This window comes from Leucoraja erinacea, unplaced genomic scaffold (assembly GCF_028641065.1).
Source record: "Leucoraja erinacea ecotype New England unplaced genomic scaffold, Leri_hhj_1 Leri_178S, whole genome shotgun sequence".
In the NCBI taxonomy this organism is placed as follows: Eukaryota; Metazoa; Chordata; class Chondrichthyes; order Rajiformes; family Rajidae; genus Leucoraja; species Leucoraja erinaceus.
The window spans coordinates 142,008-155,000 of NW_026576079.1; the positions used below are offsets into that span (position 1 = coordinate 142,008).

The 12,993-nt window shown below is 47.3% G+C and overlaps 1 pseudogene; it reads right to left on the minus strand.

Moving 5' to 3' along the window:
* Nucleotides 1-3,531: 3,531 nt before the first annotated feature.
* The window catches only part of LOC129716176 (flavin-containing monooxygenase 5-like), a 24,208-nt pseudogene continuing 14,746 nt past the window's right edge, over nucleotides 3,532-12,993 (minus strand).

Consider the following 12,993-nt stretch of genomic DNA (forward strand, 5'->3'; position numbering starts at 1 on the left):
AAAACCGAAATACTCAACACACCTCCTGAAATTCCCCTTTAAAATAGCCACAGAAAAATTCAAATATTTGGGAATTGAAATCACTAGAAACTACTACGCTATGTTTAATGCCTATTATAGTCCCTTACTTAAGAAACTAAATAATTTGATTAAATTCAGGAAAACATTCCCGATGTCTTTAATAGGTAGAATAAACGCTATAAAAATGATCTTTTTACCACAAATTCTATACCTATTTCAATCAATACCTATATATCTCCAAAAAAGGTTTTTCACAAAATTGGACTCAGACATCACAAATTTTATATGGGATTATTAATCCCGTAGAATACAAAGAGCACACCTTAATTAACACAAATATATGGGTGGTCTAGCGCTCCTTAACTTTATCTATTATAATTGGGCAGTAAATATTTAAAATATGATTCACCTGCTGGATAATTCTGCCCAGCAGGTGGACTGGATTGTAATGGAGAGAGAGGACTGCTCTCTGTGTAATATAGGAGCGACTCTCCTCTCACCAATGAATCTGATTAACAAAAATTACAATAAAAAAGCAATTATACATAGCACAATTAGAACTTGGACACAAATAAAACTTAATCTAAAATTAAGAAATCTATCTCTTTTAATACCAATAGTCAACAATCCATCGTTTAAACCTTCAATTATAGACAAATCATTTACACAATGGGAAAGAATGGGAATCAAAACGCTCGGAGACCTGTATGAATCGGGAAAATTACTATAATTTCAACAATTACAACTGAAATATAATTTGAAAAATTATCAATATTTTAAATATCTTCAAATCAGACTTACTGGATGAAGCAATGAAGCCAAAGGCTGAATCAGCAAATCTAATATCGTACTTATACAACATAATTTTTAAACATAGAAATACCCACAACTGATGGAATTAGAATAGCATGTGAACAAGAACTAGCTATAAAAATTTCAAAAGAGAGCTGGAATAATAAACTTACTCGTGCATAAATGCACGATCAACGCACGACATACTCTAATTCAATTCAAAACATTACATAGACTATATTATTCAAAAACCTATATTAATTAAATACTTAATTACGGGCTAATAATGGGAAAAAAAGCTTATACTCAAATTCTGAAAAAATGCACCAACACCAACAATAAAAATTTGGATATCAAATATGTTTGAAACACTACATCTGGAAGAGATGAGATTCCTCCTTGCAGGCAAAGCAGACCACTTCCAAAAGACGTGGTCTGCGTTTATGGAACTATTACATGCATAAGGTGCAATAGTAATTAAAAAAATAAACGGTACCAGGATCTGGCAACGGGGGGTAAAAAATAACAAAAACAAACTTGGTTGGTAGTTCCCTTTTTGCGGAGTTAAGTGTTATAATAGAGCGATTGTTTCTCCTTTTTTTTATTTCTTGTCTCGGGTTTATTTTCTTTCCTTACTTCCTTCTCTAACTTATTTTCTAAGGGGCACTATTTTCCCAACACTCTCCTGCACCTTCACGACTCTTGCTCACTTTCCTTACTTCTTTTATTTCTATCTTTTTTAAAGCTCGAAAAACGAAGTGGTACAAAAAAATGTATTAAGACATATGTGTTGTGTATTACTGTAATTTACTGTACTTCTAATAAAAATTAAAAAAATAAAAAGTTTTGGTTTCGAGTAATATAATCTTTGTAACATTTTAAATTGCATTAAGTTGTGTCTTACATTAATCGAGCATTTATGTACATATAGCAAGTATTTTTCCATTTGTCTTTCGGAATGGTTATAGATAATTCTTGTTCCCAATCCCTTCTAATTGCTTCTGTCGGTATTTCTGTATTAAAATGATGTTATACAAATATACAAGGCAGATTATTATCTAAATTGTGTCAAGTTGGGGAAACGGGAAGTACAACGGGATCTGGGGGTCCTTGTTCGTCAGTCAAGGAAGGTAAGCATGCAGGTACAGCTGACAGTGATGAAAGCGAATGGCATGTTAGTCTTTATAATAAGAGGAGATGAGTATAGGATCAAAGAGGTCCTTCTGCAGTTGTATAGGGTCCTAGTGAGACCACACCTGGAGTGTCGTGTACATTATTGGCATGTCGGCCTTCATAACAAGAGGAATTGAGTTAAGGAGTAAAGAGGTCCTTCTGCAGTTGTACAAGGACCTAGTGAGACCACACCTGGAGTGTTGTATGCAGTGTTGGTCTCCAAATTTGAAGAAGGACATTCTTGCTATTGAGGAGTGCAGCGTAGATTCACAAAGTTAATTCCCGGGACGGCGGGACTGCCATACGCTGAGAGAATGGAGCGGCTGTGCTTGTACACTGTGGAGTTTAGAAGGATGAGAGGGCATCTTATTGAAACATATAAGATTATTAAGGGTTTGGACACGCTAGTGGCAGGAAACATGTTCCCGATGTTGGGGGAGTCCAGAACCAGGGGCCACAGTTTAAGAATAAGGATTAAGCTATTTAGACCGGAGATGAGGAAACATATTTCCTCGCAGAGAGCGGTGAGTCTGTGGAATTCATTGCGTCAGGGGGCGGTGGAGGCCGGTTCTCTGGATACTTTAAAGATAGAGCTAGATAGGGCTCTTAAAGATAGCAGAGTCAGGGTATGTGGGGAGAAGGCAGGAACAGGGTACCAATTGTAGATAATTAGCCATAATCACATTGAATGGCGGTGATGGCTCGAAGGGCTGAATGGCCGACTCCTGCACATGTTGTCTATTGGTTCGGTGTGCCGAAGGGTCTGTTTCCGCCCTGTATGTCCAAACCAAACTAAACTCAGGGCCAATTGGCTAGAAGAAGTACAAGATTGCACAAATAGCCAGCAGGAAGGCAAGGAGGTTGAAGAACAGAGGGATTGGGAGATCACTGCGACTTTGCACCAATGTACGTGTCTTGGTTGGACGAATAGCACGATCCCACGTGGTCAAGATGGTTTTCCTGGCTTCCCCCCAACTCTTCGGACCAGCTAGACGATATTGGCAAGGTGTACATGGTCCAAAGAAGACATGGTAGGCCAGTCTTGGATCTCGAAGAGCAAGACTCTTGAGGTTGGGTCTGGCACCTATGAGATCGGCCAATTCATCAGCATAAGCGATGTAGTCCACCTGGATGGTGTGGCGCGGGGATTTGACGTACCTACAACAAAGACAACGCTTAGTTTGGGCGCTCACCTCATCCTATCGGCCGGAGATCAGAGACTTAGTAATGTGTCATAGGATCTTATCACATGGACCTCACCATACCCGCTCTCACACTCCCTCTCTCCCTCCCACTCTCCGTCTCTCTCTCTCTCTCTCTCTCTCTCACTCTCTCACTCACTCTCTCTCTCTCTCACTCTCTCTCTCTCTCTCTCTCCTCTCTCTCTCTCTCTCTCTCTCTCTCTCTCTCTCTCTAACTCTCTCTCTCTCTCTCTCTGTCTTTCTCTCTCTCTCTCTCTCTCTCTCTCTCGCTCTCTGTCTTTTCTCTCTCTCTCTCTCTCTCTCTCTCTGAAACGGGGCTTGTTGTCTCTCCCATCGGGGGAATGCGACTTTTTTGTCGTATTCCCCTTCTCTGCCTCCGTCTGCCCTGAGGCCTAATGGCGGAGCTGGCGACCTCGAGGCTCCAGAGGCAGAGCCCGTCAGGACTCGCCCTAGGCTCGCTCCCGTGAGGGCGGTCCGGCTCGGGGCTGGAACAGTGCTCCCGTGAGGGACTGTGACTTTTCCCGTCGGAGGCGGCCGAGCTCAATGAGGTGCGGCGCCCCCAGCCCGAGGGAGGTGTGGCGCCCATGTCGGGGCGGTCTGGCGCGAGGCTGAGACTCTCCCGTCGGGGCGGCTCAGCTCGAGGGAGGAACGGTACTCACGTGAGGGGCTCCACTGGACTGGAGGGCGGCAGCTACGACCACCCCGGCCGCAGTGTTTGAGCCGCGGGACTGATTGTACCATCGCCCGGTGGGGTATCGCCTCAGCGCAGAGGGAGAAGAGGAGGGAAGAGACTGCAGCCCCAAGACTTTTGCCTCCATCACAGTGAGGAGGTGCTAGGTGGACTCACTGTGGTGGATGTTAATATGTGTTTATTGTTGTTTTTATTGTATTGTATGTATGACTGCAGGCACGAAATTTCGTTCAGACTTCGGTCTGAATTAAAATAAAGGCTATCAATCAATCAATCAATCAATCAATCAATCAATCAATCAATCTCTCTCTCTCTCTCTCTTTCTCTCTCTTTCTCCCTCTTTCTCTCTCATTTCTGCCTATGAGTACGACTCTCAGAGATTGATGGATATATACTTCTATGAATTAAGAATCCCTTTACCTGTTGGACATCTTTTCTTTCTTCACCATTGTGTCCGTGATCATATCGGCTGTCGATGGTAGTTTAACATCCCCTGAAAAATTGGAAAAATATATTAAATAATCAGTCAAATTAATGATTTAGTGCTAAAGTGCGGCACGGTGTGTGGCGCAGCGGTAGAGCTGCTGCCTCATAGCACCAGACATCCGGGTTCTGTCCCGACCACGGGTGCTGTCTGTGCGGAGTTTGCATGTTCTCCCCGTGACCTGCGTGGGTTTTCTCTGGTGCTTCGGTTTCCTCCCACATTTCAAAGGTTTGTAGGTTAATTGGCTTTGCTAAATATTGTAAATTGTCTCCCTGTGTGTAGGATAGTGTTAGTGTGCGGGGATCGCCGGGTGGCACGGACTCGGCGGGCCGAAGGGCCTGTTTCCGTGTTGTATCTCCCGTTCAAACACCAGTTTAGTTTGGAGATACTGCGCGGAAACAGGCCCTTCGGCCCACCGAGTCCGTGCCGACCAGCGATCCCTGCACACTAACACGATCCTACACACACACACACACACACACACACACACACTGGGGGATAACTTCCCATCTTAATCAAAGCCAATTGACGTACACACCTTTGGAGCGTGGGGGGAAACCGGAGCGCCCGGAGAAAATACACGCTGTTCACGGGGAGAATGTGCAAACTCCGCACAGACAGCGCCCGTGGTCAGGATGGAACCCGGATCTCTGGAGTTGTAGAGGAACCCCCGTGAATTAAAATCGTGAATTATTTCGAGAGGGTTTGTATCCGGCAACATGGATGTAACGTTGAGGCTCCACAAGGCGCTGGTCAGGCCACACTGGAGTATTGTGAGCAGTTTTGGACCCCGCATCTGAGAAGGACATTCTTGCCATTGAGGGAGCCCAGCGTAGGTTCACCAGGTTAATTCCCGGGATGGCGGGACTGTCATATGCTGAGAAAATGGAGCGGCTGGACTTAGCAGGTTGAGAGGGCAGTCTGTGGAATTCTCTGCCTCCGGTGGAGGCCGGTTCTCTGGATACTTTCAAGAGAGAGTTAGATAGAGCTATTAAAGATTGGGTGGTCAGGGTTAATGTGGAGAAAGCAGGAACGGGGTACTGATTGTGGATGATCAGCCATGATCACATAGTCGGCACTGGGCCTGTACTCGCTGGAGTTTAATAGAACGATGGGAGGGGGAGGGGGGGGCTCATTGAAACTTCACCGAATATTGAAAGGTATGGATAGAGTGGATGTGGATAGGATGTTTCCTCTAGTGGGAGAGTCTAGGACCAGAGGGCACAGCCTCAGAATTAAAGGACGTTCCTTCATGAAGGGGATGAGGAGGAATTTCTTTAGCCAGAGGGTGGAGAATCTGTGGGATTCGTTGCCACAGACGGCGGTGGAGGCCACGTCAGTGGATATATTTAAGGCAGTGACAGATAGATTATTGATTAGTACGGGTGTCAGGGGTTATGTGGAGAAGGCAAGAGAATGGTGTTAGGAGGCCACAAGTCTGTGGATATTTTGAACCAGCGATCCCCGCACACTAACACACCTGTAGCAGAAGACATCCTACCTTTGAAAACCCGTGTGGCCCAGCGAGCCTGTAGTTCTGATAAGGGCATGATGGCGCCCAGTGGTTGCATGAGGCCAATGATACAAAGGGTTGGGTGGGTCATTGCGGGGGGGAACACGAGCTTGTACAGGTCCACCTGGTTCTTCTCCACCTTGACCACGGACTCATCCAGGAACGGGTATGAAAACGTGTATCCACAAAGTCGATCTCTTCAACTGAGCCATCTTCGAAGATGGCTGTCGTCTCGGTGAAACTCCTGACATTCGGTTTGACCAGAACTCTGCCCGATATGATGCGGTTTGGCAGATCATCGTTGATCGTCGGGTGTTGACTGAAAATACTGTGATCACGATGAACAAAGTTTAGTTTAGAGATACAGCGCGGAAACCACCAGCCCATCGGCCCACCCAGACCGTGCCGGCCAGCGATCGCCCCATTCACACACACTAGATTAGTTTAGAGATACAGCACGCAAACAGGCCCTTCCCCACCGAGTCCGCGCCAACCAACATACCCCATCTACACTAGTCCCACCTGCTGCCCGCGTTTGGACCATATCCCTCCAATCCTGTCCTATCCATGTCCCTGTCCAAGTGTTGTTGATGTCTCTGCCTCAACTCCCTCCTCCGGCAGCTCGTTCCATAGACTTAACTCCCAGTTACACAATGGGGCGATGTGACCATGACTCTGTGATCCAATAGACAACAGACAATAGATAATAGGTGCAGGAGGGGCCATTCGGCCCTACGAGCCATCACCGCCATTCAATGTGATCATGGCTGATCATCCACAATCAGTACCCCATTCCTGTCTTCTCCTTATATCCCCTGACTCCGTTATCTTTAAGAGAATCCAGAGAACCGGCCTCCACCGCCCTCTGAGGCAGAGAATTCCACAGACTCACAACTCCCTGTTTGAAAAAGTATTTCCTCATCTCCATTCTAAATGGCTTACTACTTATTCTTAAACTGTGGCCCATGGTTCTGGACTCCCCCGACATCTGGAACATTTCCAGCCTCTAGCGTGTCCAAACCCTTAATAATCTTATATGTCTCAAAGTGATCTCCTCTCATCCTTCTAAACTCCAGAGTGTTCAAGCCCAGCCGCTCCATTCTCTCAGCATATGACAGCCCCGCCATCCCAGGAATTAACCTACGCTGCACTCCCTCAATAGCAAGATTGTCCTTCCTCAAATTTAGAGATGAAAACTGCGCACAATATTCCAGGTGTGGTCTTACTAGGGCCCTGTACAACTGCAGAAGGACTTTTTTTCCTCCTATACTCCTATACATTCTCTGCCACAGAATGTAGTTGAGGCTAGTTCATTGGCTATATTTAAGGAGTTAGATGTGGCCCTTGTGGCTAAAGGGATCAGGGGGTATTGAGAGAAAACAGGTACAGGATAGTTAGTTGGATGATCAGCCATGATCATATTGAATGGCGGTTCAGGCTGGAAGGGCCGAATGGCCTACTCCTGCACCTATTTTCTATGTTTCTGTGTTTCTATACTACACTACTCTTGGTATGAAGGCCAACAGGCCAACACTGCACACGATACTCTAGGTTTGATCTCACTAGGACCATGCACAGTTGCAGTAGGACCTCCTCGTTCCGATACTCAACTCCCCTTGTTCCGTGATTCAATGGTTCAATGGATGTATGATCCGTTCCCGATGACGTTCTCACCTGTGGCCTGGTTGGAGTCCAAAGTTGACATGGTTAAATCTCTTGTTCAATGATCGTTCAAAGAACCATTTCATGATGGGCTGTGGTATGAGATCCTTCAGCAATTGGACCGAACGTCGACTAAAAACCATGTCACCTGGGTATCCTTGACTCCCAACTCTGTTCAACACCCAAGACCCTCTCCTAGTGCTCAGAAAAACCTGGAAGAAAAATGAATGAAATGTGTACATGTACAAAGTGCTGGAGTAACTCAGCGGGTCAGGCAGCATCTCTGTGGAGAACGTGGACAGGTACAAAGTGCTGAGTAACTCAGCGGGTCAGGCAGCATCTCTGGAGAACGTATAGGTCAGCATCTTGTGTGACGTTTCGGGTCAAGACAGGAAACATAGAAACATTGACACATAGAAGATAGGTGCACAAGTAGACCATTCGGTCCTTCGAGCCAGCACCGCCATTCAATATGATCATGGCTGATCATCCACAATCAGTTCCCCGTTCCTGCTTCTGGCCTAGACAAAGGGTCGGGAACCTTCATCAGATCAAGAAAAGACACACAGTGCTGGAGTAACTCAGCAGGACAGGCATCCATGTTCATCAGAGATGCTGTCAGAGTTACTCCAGCATCTGGTACATATCTTAGGACACAGAATTAGTTTAGAGATACAGCGCGTAAACATGCCCTTCAGCCCACCGAGTCCGTGCCGACCAGCGATCATTTGTGCTTCAGTTTAGTTCAGATCGGAAGCTGTCTGTATGGAGTTTGCAAGTTCTCCCTGTGACTGTAAGGTTTTCTCCGGGTTCATCCCACGTCCCAAAGACATTCGGGTTATTAGGTTAATTGGCCTTGTATAAAACTGCCCCCGAGTATGTAGTGAGTGGAAGAGAAAGTGCGGTAACATCGAACTAGTGTGTGAACGGGCGATCGATGGTCGGCACCAACACGGTGGGGAAGGGCCTGTTTCCGCGCTGTATCTCTGAACTAAACTAACTGAGACATTTCACAAGAGTTTGTTATCCAAGTACAAGGCCCCAATTGTGCTTGCGAACAGGTAAACATTGCTCATTAACTTGCAAAATATAACATTATCTCAAATATTGACTCTGCTACAAACATTGATATATCAGATGTAAACACGGTGACAGATAAATAGTTGATTAGTACGGGTATCAGGGGTTATTGGAGAAGGCGGGAGAATGAGGTTAGGCGGGAGAGATGGATCAGCCATTATTGAATGGCGGAGTGGTCTCGATGGGCCGAATGGCCGAATTCTGCTCCTATCACCTATGACTTCATGACCTGCTGAGTTATTCCAGCACTTTGTCTAGGCTGGAAGCAGGAACGGGGTATTGATTGTGGATGATCAGCCAAGATCATATTGAATGGCGGTGCTGATTCGAAGGGCCAAATGGTCTACTTGTGCACATATTTTCTATGTGTCTAGGTGTCTATGTTTCCTATCCATCAACCAGTGTTCTATCCATGTCAGTATTCTACCCCCAATACCATGTGCTCCGGTTTTGCAAGCTGTGACAGTCCTGCAATCCCGGGAATTTACCTGGTGAACCTACGCTGGGCTCCCTCAATAGCATAAATGTCCTTCCCCACATTTGGGGACCAAAACTGCACAAAATACTCCAGGTGTGGTCCGACTAGGGCCCTGATGTTCGTGATGTTGGGGGAGTCCAGAACTAGGATCCACACACAGTTTAAGAATAAGTGGTCGGCCATTTGGGACTGATATGAGGATAAACTTTTCCACCCAGAGAGTTGTGAACCTGTGCCAATTTAGGACTGAGATGGAGATATACTTTTCCATACAGACAGTTGTGAATCTGTGGGATTCTCTGCCACAGAAGGCAGTGGAGGACAATTCACTGAATGTTTTCAAGAGAGAGCTAGATTTAGCTCTTGGGGCTAACGGAATCAAGGGATATGGGGAGAAGGGGGGAACGGGGTATTGATTGTAGATGATCAGCCATGATCATATTGAATGGCAGTGCTGGCTAGGAGGGCCGAATGGCCGAATCCTGCACCCTTTGTCTATGTTTCGATGGTTCAATGCATGTGTACATTTAAACCTGCCGTGTACCTCATTTTGTTACGCACCTGTTTTGCAGTTTGGCTGATTTCGACGGAAAGATCCGCTCCAGAATTCCCGATCCCAATCACAACTACATTCTTTCCTTCAAATAATTGAGGATCCTTGTATTCCTTGCTGTGGATATATTGGCCTTTGAAAGATGTTATGCCTGGAATCATGCGAGCACATGGAGAACATCAGTGGTTGAGTCAGAGAGTGATACAGTGTGGAAACATCACCCTTCAGCCCACACCGGCCAACATGCCCCATCTACACTAGTCCCACCCCGACCAACATGCCCCACCTACACTAGTCCCACCCCGACCAACATGCCCCACCTACACTAGTCCCACCCCGACCAACATGCCCCATCTACACTAGTCCCACCCCGACCATCATGCCCCATTTACACTAGTCCCACCCCGACCAACATGCCCCATCTACACTAGTCCCACCCCGACCAACATGCCCCACCTACACTAGTCCCACCCCAACCAACATGCCCCATCTACACTAGTCCCACCGCGACCAACATGCCCCATCTACACTAGTCCCACCCCGACCAACATGCCCCATCTACACTAGTCCCACCCCGACCAACATGCCCCATCTACACTAGTCCCACCCCGACCAACATGCCTCCTCTACACTAGTCAGAGAGTGATACAGTGTGGAAACAGGCCCTTCCCACCCCCACCGGCCAACATGCCCCATCTACACTAGTCCCACCCCGACCAACATGCCCCATCTACACTAGTCCCACCCCAACCAACATGCCCCATCTACACTAGTCCCACCCCGGCCAACATGCCCCATCTACACTAGTCCCACCCCGACCAACATGCCCCATCTACAATAGTCCCACCCCGACCAACATGCCCCATCTACACTAGTCCCACCCCGACCAACATGCCTCCTCTACACTAGTCAGAGAGTGATACAGTGTGGAAACAGGCCCTTCAGCCCCCACCGGCCAACATGCCCCATCTACACTAGTCCCACCCCGACCAACATGCCCCACCTACACTAGTCCCACCTGCTGGCCGCGTTTGGCCCGTATCGCTCCAAACCTGTCCCATGTATCTGTCCAACTGTTGTGATAATCCCAGCCTCAACTACCTCCTCCGACAGCTCGGTCCACCCTACATACACGCAACACCCTCTGTGTGGAAACGTTGGCCATCAGATTCCCTTTAAATCTCCCCCCCCCCCCCCTTACCTTAAACCCATGTCCTCTGGTTCTCGATTCCCCTACTCTGGGCAAGAGACTCTGGGCATCTACCCGATCTATTCCTCAGGTGATATTGTACAACTCTTTCAGATCACCCCTCATCCTCATGCGCTCCAAGGAATAGAGCCACCGATTCTTAACTGTCTGGGTGGAAAGGATTCTCCTCATCTCAGTCTTAAATGGCCGACCCCTTCTTATTTAACTGCACGCGGCCCCTGGTTCTGGACTCCCCCAACATCAGGAACATGATTCCTGCATCCAGCTTTTTCAGTTTTTTAAACTAAATTTATAAGCTTCTATAAAATCCCTCATCCTTGTAAATTCCAGTGCATGGAAGCCTAGTCTATTTTACTTCTGAGTCACGTGAGTGACTACGTGAAGACCCCGTCACGACCCCAACACGAGGTCGGAACCCCAGCGCCACCCGGCACCCTTCTACAGGGGGGGGGGGGGGGGGGGGGGGGGGGGGGTGGGGGGGGATATCAGTCAATCCCGGCTGCGAACCGCGGGGATATCCAAAGCCGACCACAGAATCGCGGGGAAACCCGTTTACAAAGCCACACGGGCTCGGGGGAAGCCCCAAACCGAGGGAGCATGCAAAGGGGAAATCCCGGCTCCCGACAATGCAAGGCTCCTTGCTTCAACGTTCTTTAAATGCTGCTGTACCTGCTGAGTTTCGCCAGCATTTTATGTCTCAACTACAAGGGCCGTGTGAAATGCCGACCGCAGGAAGAAGCCTGGCTGCGGGGACCAAGGAACCTCAGAAGCCTGCAGGTAATCTACCTTCCGGGACCATGGGAAGGCCGCGGGTAACCCGGTCTCCGAAACCGCGGGGAAGATCGCGGGTACCTGACTTCAGAGACCGCGGGAAAACTGGAGAAACTCAGCGGGTGCAGCAACATCTATGGAGCGAAGGAAATAGACAATGTTTCGGGCTGAAACCCTTCTTCAGAATGCCATTCGCTTTCTTCACTGCCTGCTGGACCTGCATGCTTACTTTCAGTGACTGATGAGCAAGGACCCCCAGATCCCATTGTACTTACCGTTCTCCCAACTTGACACCATTTAGATAGTAATTTGCCTTCCTGTTTTTGACACCAAAGTGGATAACCTCACATTTATTCACATTAAACTGCATCTGCCCATTCAGGAACGTTTAGGGGTAACACGAGGGGGAACATCTTTACTCAGAGTGTGGTAGCTGTGCGGCATGAGCTACCAGTGCAAGTGGTGGAGGCAGGTTCGATTTTATCATTTAAAAATAAATTGGAGAGGTATATGGACGGGAAAGGAATGGAGGGTTATGGTATGAGTGCATGTAGATGCGACTAGGGGCAAATAAGTGTTCGAAACGGACCAGAAGGGCCTAGATGGCCTGTTTTTGTGCTGTAATTATTATATGGTTATATGGTTACTGATTGTGGACGATCAGCCATGATCATAGTGATTGACATTGCATGCTCGAACGGCCAAATGGCCTACTCCGGCACCTATGGTCTATTGTATAGTTCAAATTTGGTTGAGGGTGGTGGGTGTATGGAACGAGCTGCCGAAGGAGGTAGTTGAGGCTGGAACTAACACAACACTTGGACAGGTCCATGGATAGGGCAGTTTTGGTGGGATATCGGCCAAACGCGGGCAGCAGGTGAAAATAGTGTAGATGTGGCATATTGGCCCGTGTTGGCAAGTTGGACCAAAGGGCTTGTTTACACACTTTATGTGTGTTTGGCTCAATAGCTGTATCGGCATCTAAGATATCAATGAGGGAATATTTGTACGAGTTAATGCTTGAGATAATGTTATATTTTGCAAGTTACTGAGCAATGTTTTCTTGAATAAATATTTACCTGATTGCAAACAGAATTGGGGCATTGTACTTGGAAAACAAACTCTTGTGAAATGTCACAGTTAGTTTAGTTCAGAGATACAGCGCGGAAACAGTCCCAGCCTGCCCCAACCTCTCCCTGTAACTCAGGCCCCTCGAGTCCCGGCAACATCCTCGTAAATCTTTCCTGAACCATTACTAGTTTGACGACATCTTTCCTGTAACACGGTGCCCAGAACTGAACACAATACTCTAAATGCGGCCTCACCAAACGTCTTGTACAACTGCAAAGTGACCTCCCGACTT